Source organism: Chiloscyllium plagiosum, unplaced genomic scaffold (genome assembly GCF_037043375.1).
Source record: "Chiloscyllium plagiosum isolate Xiang-an unplaced genomic scaffold, Cpla_swu_hap1 HiC_scaffold_2, whole genome shotgun sequence".
NCBI lineage: Eukaryota > Metazoa > Chordata > Chondrichthyes > Orectolobiformes > Hemiscylliidae > Chiloscyllium > Chiloscyllium plagiosum.
Window position 1 is genome coordinate 102507378 of NW_028270140.1, and position 12462 is coordinate 102519839.

General features: G+C 40.6%; 1 protein-coding gene and 1 long non-coding RNA gene across 16 annotated transcripts in view; one reads left to right on the forward strand and one right to left on the reverse strand.

Annotated features, from left to right (window-relative positions):
* The window catches only part of mctp1a (multiple C2 domains, transmembrane 1a), a 643540-nt gene that overhangs the window by 543339 nt on the left and 87739 nt on the right, over positions 1–12462 (forward strand). The window lies entirely within an intron of this gene.
* The window catches only part of LOC148151951 (uncharacterized), a 40532-nt gene that overhangs the window by 4488 nt on the left and 23582 nt on the right, over positions 1–12462 (reverse strand). The window contains exon 2 of the long non-coding RNA XR_015761020.1: positions 10842–10948. This is a non-coding gene — a long non-coding RNA (uncharacterized LOC148151951). The remainder of the gene's footprint in view (positions 1–10841; positions 10949–12462) is intronic.

The window sequence follows — 12462 nt, forward strand, 5'->3', positions numbered from 1 at the left end:
ACAGCTTCTATCCATGATTCATAGAACATAGAACAAGACAGCACAGGAGCAAACACTTTGGCCCATCATGGAGGTCTGTGATCAGTGATCTTCTGTAAAGGTCTGTGTTGGGACCTCTGGTGTTTATAATGTACAGAAATCACTTGAATGAAAATGAAGGTGATCTGATTAGTAAGTTTGCAAATGACATAAAAATCAATGGAGTTGTGGATAATGAGGAAGGTTGTCAAAGGATGTAGCAGGATATCAATCAGTTGGAAAGTTGGGCAGAGAAATGGCAGGTGCAGTTTAATCCAGACAACTGTGAGGTGATGCATTTTAGGAGATCAAAAGCAAGAGGAAAGTATACATTAAATAGCAGGACCCTTAGAAACATTGATATACAGAGGGATCTTGGGCTCCCTGTAAATGACAACATAATGAAAATGATGGTAAAGGAGCATATGTGTTCTTGTCTTCATCAGTCGGGGCACTGAGTATAAAAAATGGCAAGTCATGTTACAGCTGCATAAAACTTTGGTGAGGCCATATTTGGAGAATTGTGTGCCATTTTGGTTACTATACAGTAGGAAGGATGGCATCATGGTTAGCACAGTCATGGTGGGCCAATGGGTCTGTTTCTGCACTATACTTCTCTATTTTCAATGTTCTATGAATCATGGAAGGAAGCTGTTGTTGTCTTGATGATGAATAGTGAGAAATGTCAACAAATGAATTAAAAATTTTGTCTTTTAATATCACAATAAAAACTTTTGTATGTGCAGCGATTTGAATGTCTTATTTAGTTTTGATTTTGATGGCAAAATTATGTAAACATTAAGAGTCAGTTGACAATTTAAATGTACACAAGGTTAATTTAATGACTTAGGAAAATTACATAATTAATTATGTAAGATATCCAAATTATAAGAGAAGACAGTTTTTCAAAGTGTCAAATGATTTTGTGATTATGTCAGGTTGACCTATGGAGATTTTTCATGAAGAATCACAAACAGTTCAAATGTAGTTGTACTTGCAATTGGGAATCAGTCAGGAATATCAAAAAAAGCTCTTCTATGTTATTTGTACTTTCAATGATTGGAGAAAACAAGAAGCATCTGACTCTTTAAATGAATAACACTAAGTAATGAATAGTATTTAAAGATTAATCACAATTGATTTGTTACACACATTATAATTTAATTAATTTAAAATAGTCGTGAATCCGATATTTCTTGTTATTCCCCAGTCTATAACCTGTCAGCATAACAGTATGAAAGCACAACCATCATTCCCATCATTACCCCATTACATTGACTGGTGTAAGGTGCAAACAGTGGTGTGGAATTTTTGAAGAGATTCCCAGTGCAGGTTTTATATATTATGCAAATATGTGCAGATTGCAAATATTGAATTCCTCAATGCTGCAAAGTGAATGTTTTGCTTCATGAGCAAAGGATTAGTCTTTCTGTGCATTGTGAGAAAGGTTTACAAATGGTAATATAAACCCAGATAATGTACCTTTTATTCCATTTAATAATATAAGGTTCACCACTTGCTGCGAACTATTCCTTTTACTTTCAATTACATAGATGTTAGTGATATAGCTTTAGATCAATTAAACAGCGGACAGTGTTTAATAAAAGCTCAAAGAGTACACAAATGTGTTTATGTTTGTTGAATGATGGCATTTTGTACAATTTTAATACTACTGTAAAATATTTAGGAGCATTGACAGCTTTCAATGTTGTGTTCTATAAATTGATAAACAATCCTTTACCATCAGTTGTAAATATAAAGACAGAAATACATCAGGCCTAAAAAGGCAGGTGTTTTAGAAATAAAAGCAGAAAGTGCTGGATAAACTCAAGAGGCCTGGCGGCATTTGTGGAGAGACAAATAATTAACTTTATCAGTCCAATATAACTGTTCTTTCAAAGTTCCGAAGAAGTGTTGTATCGAATTTGAAATGTTAACTCCGTTTCTATCTCCATAGGTGCTGCCAGACCTGCTGAGTTTCTTCAGCACTTTCTGTTTTTATTTCAAGTCTCTGATATCAGCAGTGATTTGCTTTTGTTCAGATGTTTTAGGATGCAAAGAATATCAGGAAAAAGCATAATTCAACATATATCTCATCACTTGTTTCCTAACAATCATGAACACAGTCGATGTCTAGGCATTCCTGGTGTTCAGCATTGCTAAGGCTGATTGAAAAGAAGAACTTTCAGGAAGTTAGCCTCCAGAAAGCAAAACAGCATGATTGTGTAGTTTTATATCTGTAATTCCCTCTTTCCATGGGTCCACTTTACTGTAGCAAGGCAGATCACCAGCTAATCACCTCAGCCACCATTGTATTGATGCCTTCCAGGAACATGCATTGTAAGTGACTTGAGGATTGTGACAGCCAGAGTGCATCCACAAGATCCTCAAAAACCATTTACCAGTAATTGGCAAAGTTAAAAACATTCCCAACTCAACTGAAGAGCTGTATCAACGTCATGGAAATGTCTGTGACTCCACTGGAAATAATAGGCATCAGGGAAGTGTTTCATCACAAACAATTTTCTTTTCACCTATTCAGTTTTCTAGGCATTTGATCTTCTATTTTAAACTTGAATTCAGTTTCACTCTTTCTCTTAGATTTTTGTTTCCTTTTTTAAACATTTGGTTGTTGAATCTGTGGATAGGCATTGGATTCATAAACCCTCCAATCATATAGTTGTTATGATTTATGCTACAATCAATGTAGCATTTATTGTACTGTAGTATGTTTTGTGTGTCAATTAACACTGCATTATAATGTTCTAAACCAATCTGTCCCACTGACTCAGCATGTCAGTAAAATGCTTACAGAGATAATCCTTCTTTAATGTTATGTCAAATACGTTATGATTTGTCATGACCTAAGAAGAGAAAATGTCAAGAGTAAGAGTCATTAATTTGTTTCTCTCATCATCAAGCAGCCAGTTTCATAAATGTCTCTCTTTCTCTCTCTCTAATCTCTCTTTAGATAGCATTTAGAGACCATAAACAGGCCATTCAGCCCAAGTAGTCCATGTGCTACAATCAAATAAGGAGGGGTCACAGCTCCCCTCTTGAATAGTCACAATAATTTTTATCCCACATATTTCAGTTGATATGTTGTAACTACTTAGCTGCTGTCCTGCTTCCTCAGAAGTGGCAAAGCTTACAGATACTCTTAATTTCTTAGTCAACAGAGATTTTTATAAGTTTATTTGTTAATTGGAGCTGATTTTCTGATAATATTGAGAGGATAGAAGGGAGGAGGGAGGTAGGGGTTATCTGTCTTCTTGGTGAACGTTGCTTTCTCTTTTTTTGTTGCTCTAAGCAAGCTACTGATGAGGAGGTGCTGGTGTTGGACTGGAATGGACAAAGTTAAAAATCACGCAACACCAGATTATAGTGCAACAGATTTATTTGGAAGTACAAACTTGTGGAGTGCTGCTGCTTCGTCAGGTAGCTAGTGGTACCTGACAAAGGAGGAGCGCTCTGAAAGCTTGTACTTCCAAATAAACCTGTTGGACTATAAGCTGATGTTGTGTGATTTTTAACTTCAGACTGAGATATGGTTTATATATTTCAAGTTTTTCTCTTGTATTTTTAAAACTAAACACTCTGCAGGTCACCATTCATCTCCAATATGGGGAATTATCATGCGTGTGAATAAAACAAGAGATGCAACTTTCTTGACATCTCATTCAGCTTTCTTGATGGGAATAATAAGGGGAGATAATGATAATTCCACTGAACTAGTAATCTAGACACCCAAATGATTTGAGGTTATTGGTTCAAATCCTGCTGTGGCAGCCGATAAAAAGTAAATTTTATTAGTCTACTTGGAATTTGCGGTAAGGAATGCAAACCATGGAGCCATTATCAGTTGTCAGAAAAAGGTACTGATTCGTTAATGCCCTTTAGGAAAAGAAGTCTGCTACCCTTACAGTCTGTCCTATATATGATTGATTCTAAAATGGCTTCTGAAATGACCCTGGCAGAAAACCGGTGGCCTTACCAGCAATGCCCAAATCTCATAGTCAAATAAAAACAAACAACACAAACTGCTTGCAGCAGTTTAAGAAGGTGACCTATCAAAAGCAAGTTGGGATTTGTAACAAGTCCTGGTCTTGCTATAGATGCCTAAGTTTTACAATTACTTGTGACCCCTGATCATTTATTTATTTGAAGATGGTATCTGTTACTTGTAGTTATTTTGATTCTGCAACTTTAGATCAACTAGTCATAATGCTGAATGATTATTACTTTGATCAACTCTCTCTATTCTATTATCATGATCATTACTTTGATCAACTCTCTCTGTTCTGTTATCAACCACATGCTTAGACATTTTTGTTCTAGAGTCTCGAGTGTTCTCCCAGTTGTGTCTGGTTGCATCCCCACAAAATCGACATAGATGTCAGCATTGGTTCAGAAGACAGTTATGAGTCAATCACATTGTTGTGGGACTGGAGTACTTGTAGGCTAAACCAGGCAAGGACAGCATGTTTGTTCCCTAAAGGATGTTCATGAACCAGATGGCTTTTTTCTGATAATAAATAATGGTTTCATGGTCATCATTCAAATCTTAATTCCTTTTTTTAATTATTGAGTTCAAATTTGAGCCTGGATCCCCAGAACATTACCGGGATTTCAGGATTAATAATCTACTGATAATACCTAAACCATCACCTCCCCTGATATATTAGTGGTGGAAACTGTCCAGAGAAGGCTCACTAGGTTAAAATCCCCTGTATAGAGGGATTTCTGTATAAATAGAGATTGTGTAGATTACGCTTGTATTCATTGGAGTTTAGAAAATTGAGAGGCCATCTTATTGTAACATATATGATTCTGAGGGGATTTGACAGGATGGATGTGGAAACATTGTTCCCCCTTGTGGGAGACTCTAAGACTACAGGGCATAATCTCAGAATAAGGCGTCACCAATTTAAGGCCAAGATGAGGGGATTTTGTTTTCCCCTCAGACGGTTGTCAGTCTGTGGAATTCTTTATCCAGAAGTCTGTGAAGTATGAATCGTTAATGATGATCTCTTTGAATGGTAGTGAAAACCTGGTGAACTGAATGGCCTCCTTCTGCTCCTAAACCCTGCGCTCTTATGAACCTTACTCCAGGTGCCTCTTCCTCCTAACCAGATAGGGTGATGCTAGTAGGCACCAGATGGAGGAGAGATTACATACCGACCCCCCGGATGTCTCCTTTATAACACTCCAGTGGTGCCTGGCATCTCCACAATCACCACCAAGCCTGCAATCCTCCCAACCCTGTGAAATTGAAGACAAGCAGGATAAGCCTGCATTTACATGCCTGGCCCATGCAGTCACAAACACCCCTGGGGCCAGCTGCCCAAATTCTTCAAGATCAATAGACTCCACTATAGGGCAGGCTCCCACCACCTCAACTTCAGACCCTAGGACTGCACCAAGACACAGTTGAAGAGCAAGGAACAAAGAAATCTTATGAGGGCATATAGATGACACTTCTTTGGAATTGGAATCTCACATATGTTAATGTGATCATTTTAGCTGTGCAACCTAGAATCAACTGACAGATTTTACGCTTCCTTAGCACCATATGATTAGAACCCCATCTGAAGGAGTGCTACTCTTCCTCAAACACCCTTTGGACCATAACATCTCATCATTCTTCAGATGCTGTGAAGCCTTCAAATAGTTCTTAGGTTAAATTTGTTAATCAAACAGGAAAAGTAAAGAAAAAAAAACAAATAAAAAACTGCATTTACTTTAGGGATGAAAAGGAGTTTCTTGCCTATGGTGACGTAAAAGAATTTACAGTTAGTGAATGATGTCTTCACCCATATCACATCTGTTAGAACCTTTTTCTCCCTCAGCATCCTTCACATCCTGTAATTGCCAGTTTTGGTTATATAGAGCACAGCATGCTAGGATTACTGTCTAGAGAGTACAATAAGGCCACTCCAGACTGATCCAAGCAGTGCAATCTCATTTGGCAGAAGCCTATTGTTGGCTCTGAAATGGCCCTGCTGGAAGAATGGACTGCATGAAGGGAGTTTGCCTGAAACGTCAATTTGCCTGTTCCTCAGATGCTGCCTGACCTGCTGTGCTTTTCCAGCACCACTCTAATCTTGACTCCAGCATCTGCAATCCTCACTTTCGCTTGCATTTTAACTACATCCTGCCTCAGTCAGGGATTGTGATGAAGAGATATCAGCAAAGATCACAGAGGGTAGCCTGGCCTCCCCAACAAGAATGCTTGTAAGGCATCCAAACAGAGGGTGCTAAGACATCACTTGTTTGCATTCTGGGAGTAGACTTCACCGTCAGTGCGGGTGTGAAGGGCATCGTTGAAGAACCTGGTGTTAAGGAAACTCAGCCCCAAACATTACATTACTGTCGTGTTTCCATCCCCGCTTCCTGCTCTATCCAAGACAAAAAGGAAAAGCAAAATTCAGAGGAGAGGAGATGGACATTGTGAGAGGAAGGTTGGTGTGGAGAGTTCCATTGGGTAAAGGAACGTGAGCCTAAATAGCTTACAGAAACTGTTGTTGGTGAGTAAGTTTTGAGAAATACAGCAGAGAGCCCTAGCAGCTTCAATTTAGTATTAAAAGTATTTGACATTTTAAGGTTTAATTAAGTTAAAGGGTAAGACATGGCAGGAGAGCTCCAAATCATTATCTGCTCCTCTTGCTCGATGTGGGAAGCCGGGCACATTTCCAATGCTCGGGACCTGCATGTGTGCAAGGAGTGTGTCCAGCTCCTGGAAGCCAGAGTTTCAGAAGTGGAGCAGTGTATGGGGACACTGTAGAGCATTCATGAGGCGGAGAGTATTGTTGATAGCATGGATAGAGAGGTGGACACATCGCAGAGCCAGACTCAACAAGCAGGAAAGGGATGAACGACAACCAGGCAGAGCAGGAGGGCTATGCAGGCAATGCAGGAATCTCCCATGGTTATTCTCCTGCAAAACACATATACTGTTTTGGATACTTTTGAGTGGAATGGCCTGTCACGGGATAACAGCAGCAGCCAAATTTATGCTGTCATGGTTGGCTCTGCTGCAGAGGGAGGGAGAAATAAGCATAGAAATGCTATAGTGTTGGGGATTCTATCATAAAGGGAATACATAGGTGTGTGGCCGCAAATGGGAGTCCAAGATGTTGCGTTGCCTCTCTGATGCTGGGGTCCTGGATGTCTCAGAACGGTTGCAAGGCATTCTGGAGGAGGATGGTGAACAGCCAGTGGTCGTGGTACATGTTGGTACTAACGACATAGATTAGAAAAAGGGATGAGGTCCTAAAAGCAGAATAGAGAACAAGGAAGAAAGTTGAAATGTAGGTCCTCAAAGATAGTTATCTCAGGACTACTATGAATACCACGAGCTAGTCAGAATAGAAACAGCAAGATATATAAGATGAACAAGTGGCTGAAAAGATGGTGTGAGGAGGAGAGTTTCAGATTCATGGGGCATTGGGACCGGTTCTGGGGGAGATGCGACCTGTGCAAACTGGACAGGTTACACTTGGGCAGGATGGGACTGATATACTTGGGGAAGGTTTAAACTAGTGTGGCAGAGGGATGGGAACCAGAGGACTAGGACAGTAGATGCAGAAATTGAAGGAGAGATAGAAACTAAGGCAAACATGACCAAGAACAAGAACAGACAAGGAAATGCTTCTGAAAAGAGCAGGCAAGATGGTCTGAAATTCATGTGTTTCAATGCGCGAAGCATAATAGGCAAGATAGGTGAACTTAGAGCTTTGGTTAGTACTTGGAACTCTGACATTATTGTACTTGGCTAAAAGAGGGAAAGACTGGCAGCTGAATGTCCCAGGATTTAGATGTTTCAGGTGTGATAGAAGGGAATGTAAATGGGGTGGTGGGGGCAGGTTGCATTACTGGTAAAAGAGTATCTCATAGCTGTACTAAGGGAGCATACATCAGAGGACTCATGCAGTGAGGCAATATGGGAAAAACCAGGAATAGGAAAGGTGAAATCATAATACTGGAGGTATACTACAGGCCTCCCAACAGCCAGCAGAGATAGACAAAAGAACATGTAGACACATTTTAGAAAGATGGTTTAAGATGGTGGTTTTTCCAGATCATGCTCAAGGGAGTGGTTTGCAGGCTCCACTTGATATTCTGGGTGCATTTAGGATGTCATTGATGCTAATTTCCTCAGAGTACAGCTCTTCATATTCTTCCCCCATGATGAGAATCTCAAGCAGTTAGAGACCTGGAGTTATCCACCATCACTGGCAACCTGCAGGTATACACTTTACTTTGAGAGTGCCCTATCACCAAACCACAGAGTTCATCAACAGAAACGACTTATACTCCATCAATATTCTAATTATAGATGACTATTGATCCCAAATTCTGGAAGATTGTGTCAGATGTTCTGAGAGTTGCCATAACTGTTAGAGGACACACAGGGGCCATATGAGATGCCAGCTGGACAACAGATACAGCCCCTCCAAACATGGCTGTTATCAGCTTTATGAAACTCTCCGACTGTCAGAGAATGATGTTACAATGCTGCTCCTGCTTCCACCAGGGCAGAGTGAAATAGACAGTAGGCTTGCTTAAGATGTGTGTTGCTGGAAAAGCGCAGCAGATTCCTGAAGAAGGGCTTATGCCCGAAACGTCGATTCTCCTGTTCCTTGGATGCTGCCTGACCTGCTGCGCTTTTCGAGCAACACATTTTCAGCTCTGATCTCCAGCATCTGCAGTCTTCACTTTCTCCTTGCTTAAGATGTGGTTATGATGCATGGAGTATTCAGGCAGGAGCTTCCAATCCAGCCTAGAAAAGGTCATTGTAGCATGTTGTGACCTTCACAATTTGAAACTGACAAAGTGAGGTAGGGGATATGTCCTGGATGCAGACAAAATGGGGGAACAACAATTTTCCAAAGCTGAAGATGAGGCAGAAGATCAGGAGTGCCACCCAAGGCAAGATGACAGAGCACTGCATCATCAAGCTAGAGAAGCCAGAGATAGCTTCATTAAAACCCACCTCCATAGTGAATGAGCTTGGACTTGATTTAGTTGTTTCATATTCAATTGGTAATCTGGCAAGCGGCCCTATTTGGTGCAAAGAATATGTGGAATTTGTTATTTTTGAAGTCCTTCACCTTTTGTGTTGCTGAATAAATACTTCATTATTCATGTGATTGTACATATAATATCTTTGGGCAATCCTAATTTCAAGTGTCCACAGATAACATGCCCTACTGATCATTGAGGAGAAAACAGCAGTCAGTGAGTCAGTGAACCAACATCACATGGTGCAAAGGTTAAATAGCTCTTAAGGCATCTGTCAGGATATTGCATCCAAGTGTTGTGTTGTGAAGTCTCGCATAATAAGCAGCAGGGTGAGAGGAATCCTGAGGAATCTTATTTTGACCCTTCCATCATCGGTAACCCTTCAGTAGATTGTTAAATTGCCTTGAATTGCTTGAGCGTCCTCGAGGACAATGTTGAAACTGTGAGAGACAGTGGTTTGCATTTTTCTCAGAAGGTCAAGGTCCCATGAGTCACAGTGGATGTATGCCCTTTATACATCTCTCACCCTTGTGTGTTCCTGACAAAAGATGTTACATAGAATAAACTTTCCCTCTCAGAGATATGTAGAATCATCATTGATTCTATATTTTCAGTGTGAACAGTTGGAAGTAATTATGGAATGATGTATGCAGGTCAGACCTAGCACATTCTCTGCACATTGTGTTTAGCTTCAATGTTGTACTCTAAGTACAGTGCCTTAGCTGTAGTCATTAACATCATGGTACAGGGATTCCTTGATGTTTATGAGCCTATTTGTCATCATGGAGTCAGTTCCTTGCAGGAGATAAGCAATACTTGGCCATTACAACTTCTTTGATCATTGTCATGTCTGAAGGGATTACATATCTCTCATTTTGGGTGTGATGTAACCAGGTTTGAACATTTTACTACTGCAGATATTTTACTATCCAAATGAGCATTTATTTTTCAAAGTTAAAGGTTATTTACAGTGAGCTTTCATCCCTGCCACCTACAATACCTTCTTCTGCTGCTTCTCATTATGTCAAAACACTATCCAGACCTCTGCAGCTCAGATGGAAGGATTTGGGTGGTTGTCCCATAGTATCTATGGGCCCACAGGTCCCAGGCCTGCTAACAGTCTTCTGATCAGATACAGAATCACCACCGTCAGCATGTACTGCTGAAGGAATAATGAAGAGGATGGAGATGAATGGAACAGGCACCTCTGGAGTAACCTGTGTTTTAAGCTGGGGATCCCTAGTGTCTGCTGGAACTACCTTGTCTCCCTCAGAGAAAGTAGCACCTGGAGTGAGGTCACGGTTCATTTGATCTCCTCTCACCCTACTATTGATGCTAAACATCTATTCTAAAGCAATGGAATGCAGCTCCATGTGGACACTGATTGTATTGGACCTGGGTCTCCATAGTAGTTACCATCTGTCCATGGAGATAACTAAACACATGTATGGCGGTGATAATGTTGGTGGACTTCTCTATTGTCTGATCCAGCTGATCAAGGGCATCTCATAAACCTGCATAATATTCCTGTGCCTGCCTCCGCAGTTTAACCAAATCATAAATGGCTGACACTTTGGGATCATCTTCTGCCTGCACTTCAGTAGGTGCCTAGTCTCTGAGTGACAGGGACACCTGACATTTTGTCCTTAACCAGCTGCAATTGCATGTCTGTGATGTACTCCTGAATCTAACTGAGAAACGGAACCCACAGAGGTGAAAATCTCTGACCAAGAGATTAGCATTGTGTCCGAAGTGAAGTGGGAAAGAAGGCCGTGGAGCATACATGAAGAAGGCCTTACCGGTGCATCCTGTGAAACTCCAATGGCTTCTACCTCAGAGGTGAAGGTAGAGTTGAGGATCTCTGGAGCTCAGCTCTTTGCGGAGGTTCTGTGGGTGTTGCTAGTGCCTGCATAAGAGAAGAGAGGGAATCAATTACCGAACATGGACAAAAATGTGCAGATTAAGAATGAATTAGAAATCGTATTAATGGGATTGTGGTGTAGCACAATATAATTAAACTTACTAGGTTGGTTGCTCATTGACACCTGTCTATTTCCACATGAATAGTTTATTACCTTTTCTGGACAACTGTAATGTGTCCTTATCAAGAATGACACCTGGACCTCAGGGTTAAGTTACGAGAAGAGGTTATGCAAATTTGGCCTGTTTTCTCTAGAGATTAAGAAGTTAAGGGGTTATCTGATCAAAGTCTTTAAGGTATTAATAGGAAAAGACAGGGAAATATAGATAAACTATTTCCATTTGTTGTGGATTCTATAAATAGGGGGCATAATTTGCGAATTAGGGCAAGACAATTTAGAAGAGATGCGAGGAAATACTTCTACACTCAGGGTGGTAGAGATTTGGAATCTGTTCTACAAATGGAACATTGTTAATTTTATATCTGAGAAAGATAAATTGGTTAAAGGCAGGTATATGGAGTTAGGCCACAGATCAGCCATGATCTCATTGAACATAGAATAAGCTTGAGGGCTGAATGGTTTACTCCTGTTCCTATGTCCTTATAAGAAATGCGGAGAAATTGAGCTGAAATCTCTCAACCTGGCTGTGCCAATTTTTGGTGCAATGGGATGCTTAAGCGAGATGGAAGTTGATGGAAAACAGTTAGTAATGTAAGTCCCAAATGAGTGAGTAGGAAACAGAGAGGGCAGATGACTTCACAGCTTGAAACGATGAAATAGGCAACAGCCATGAAGAGGATACGCTGCAAGAAATAGTGAGAGTTCAGCTCCATGAACCTTGGTGAGATCCGTCAGCTGTCGTAAAACTAGGGTGTTTGCTGTGTGAATGTGAGAAAGCAGAGAAAAGGTGATGGTTCTTACCCTTGTGGAGTGCAGAAGATCATTGGCCTTCTTTCTCACTTCACTTGGGACACAGTGCTAATCTAGGCTTCAATTTATGGGTAGGCTGGCATGGTCTGGTGGTATTGCCCATTGGCAGTCATCTGATAAAAGGAGTGCCCTACTCTCCACCCCATCAATACCTCAAGGCCCCTGTCCATGAAGAAGGAAATAAACTTTCCTTTCTTCCAGCCCATGTCCTGAATGTTTTGATGTTCAAGTGCTGCAAAGCACCCGCATCATCTGAATAGTATGTAGCTGGGCTTTAAATGTGGGATGAAAGCCAGAAAGAACAGCAATGAACACTTCTGCCTCTCCGTCCCCATGATTCCCCAAGACTGGTGTCCAAGAGGCCAGTTGCATAACTAATGGGGTGAAAGGCAGAAGATTGTATGGGAAAAGTTACTCTGAGCCTTGGCAGCCTGGATGCAGAGAATCTCACACCACAAACATTTCAATTGAAAATAGGAAATTTTTGCTGACTGTCTTTTAGGTCCTGAATTAAACCAAGGACCTGTCACCACTCTTAAGAGAATGTAAAAGATCTCTATGTACTAGT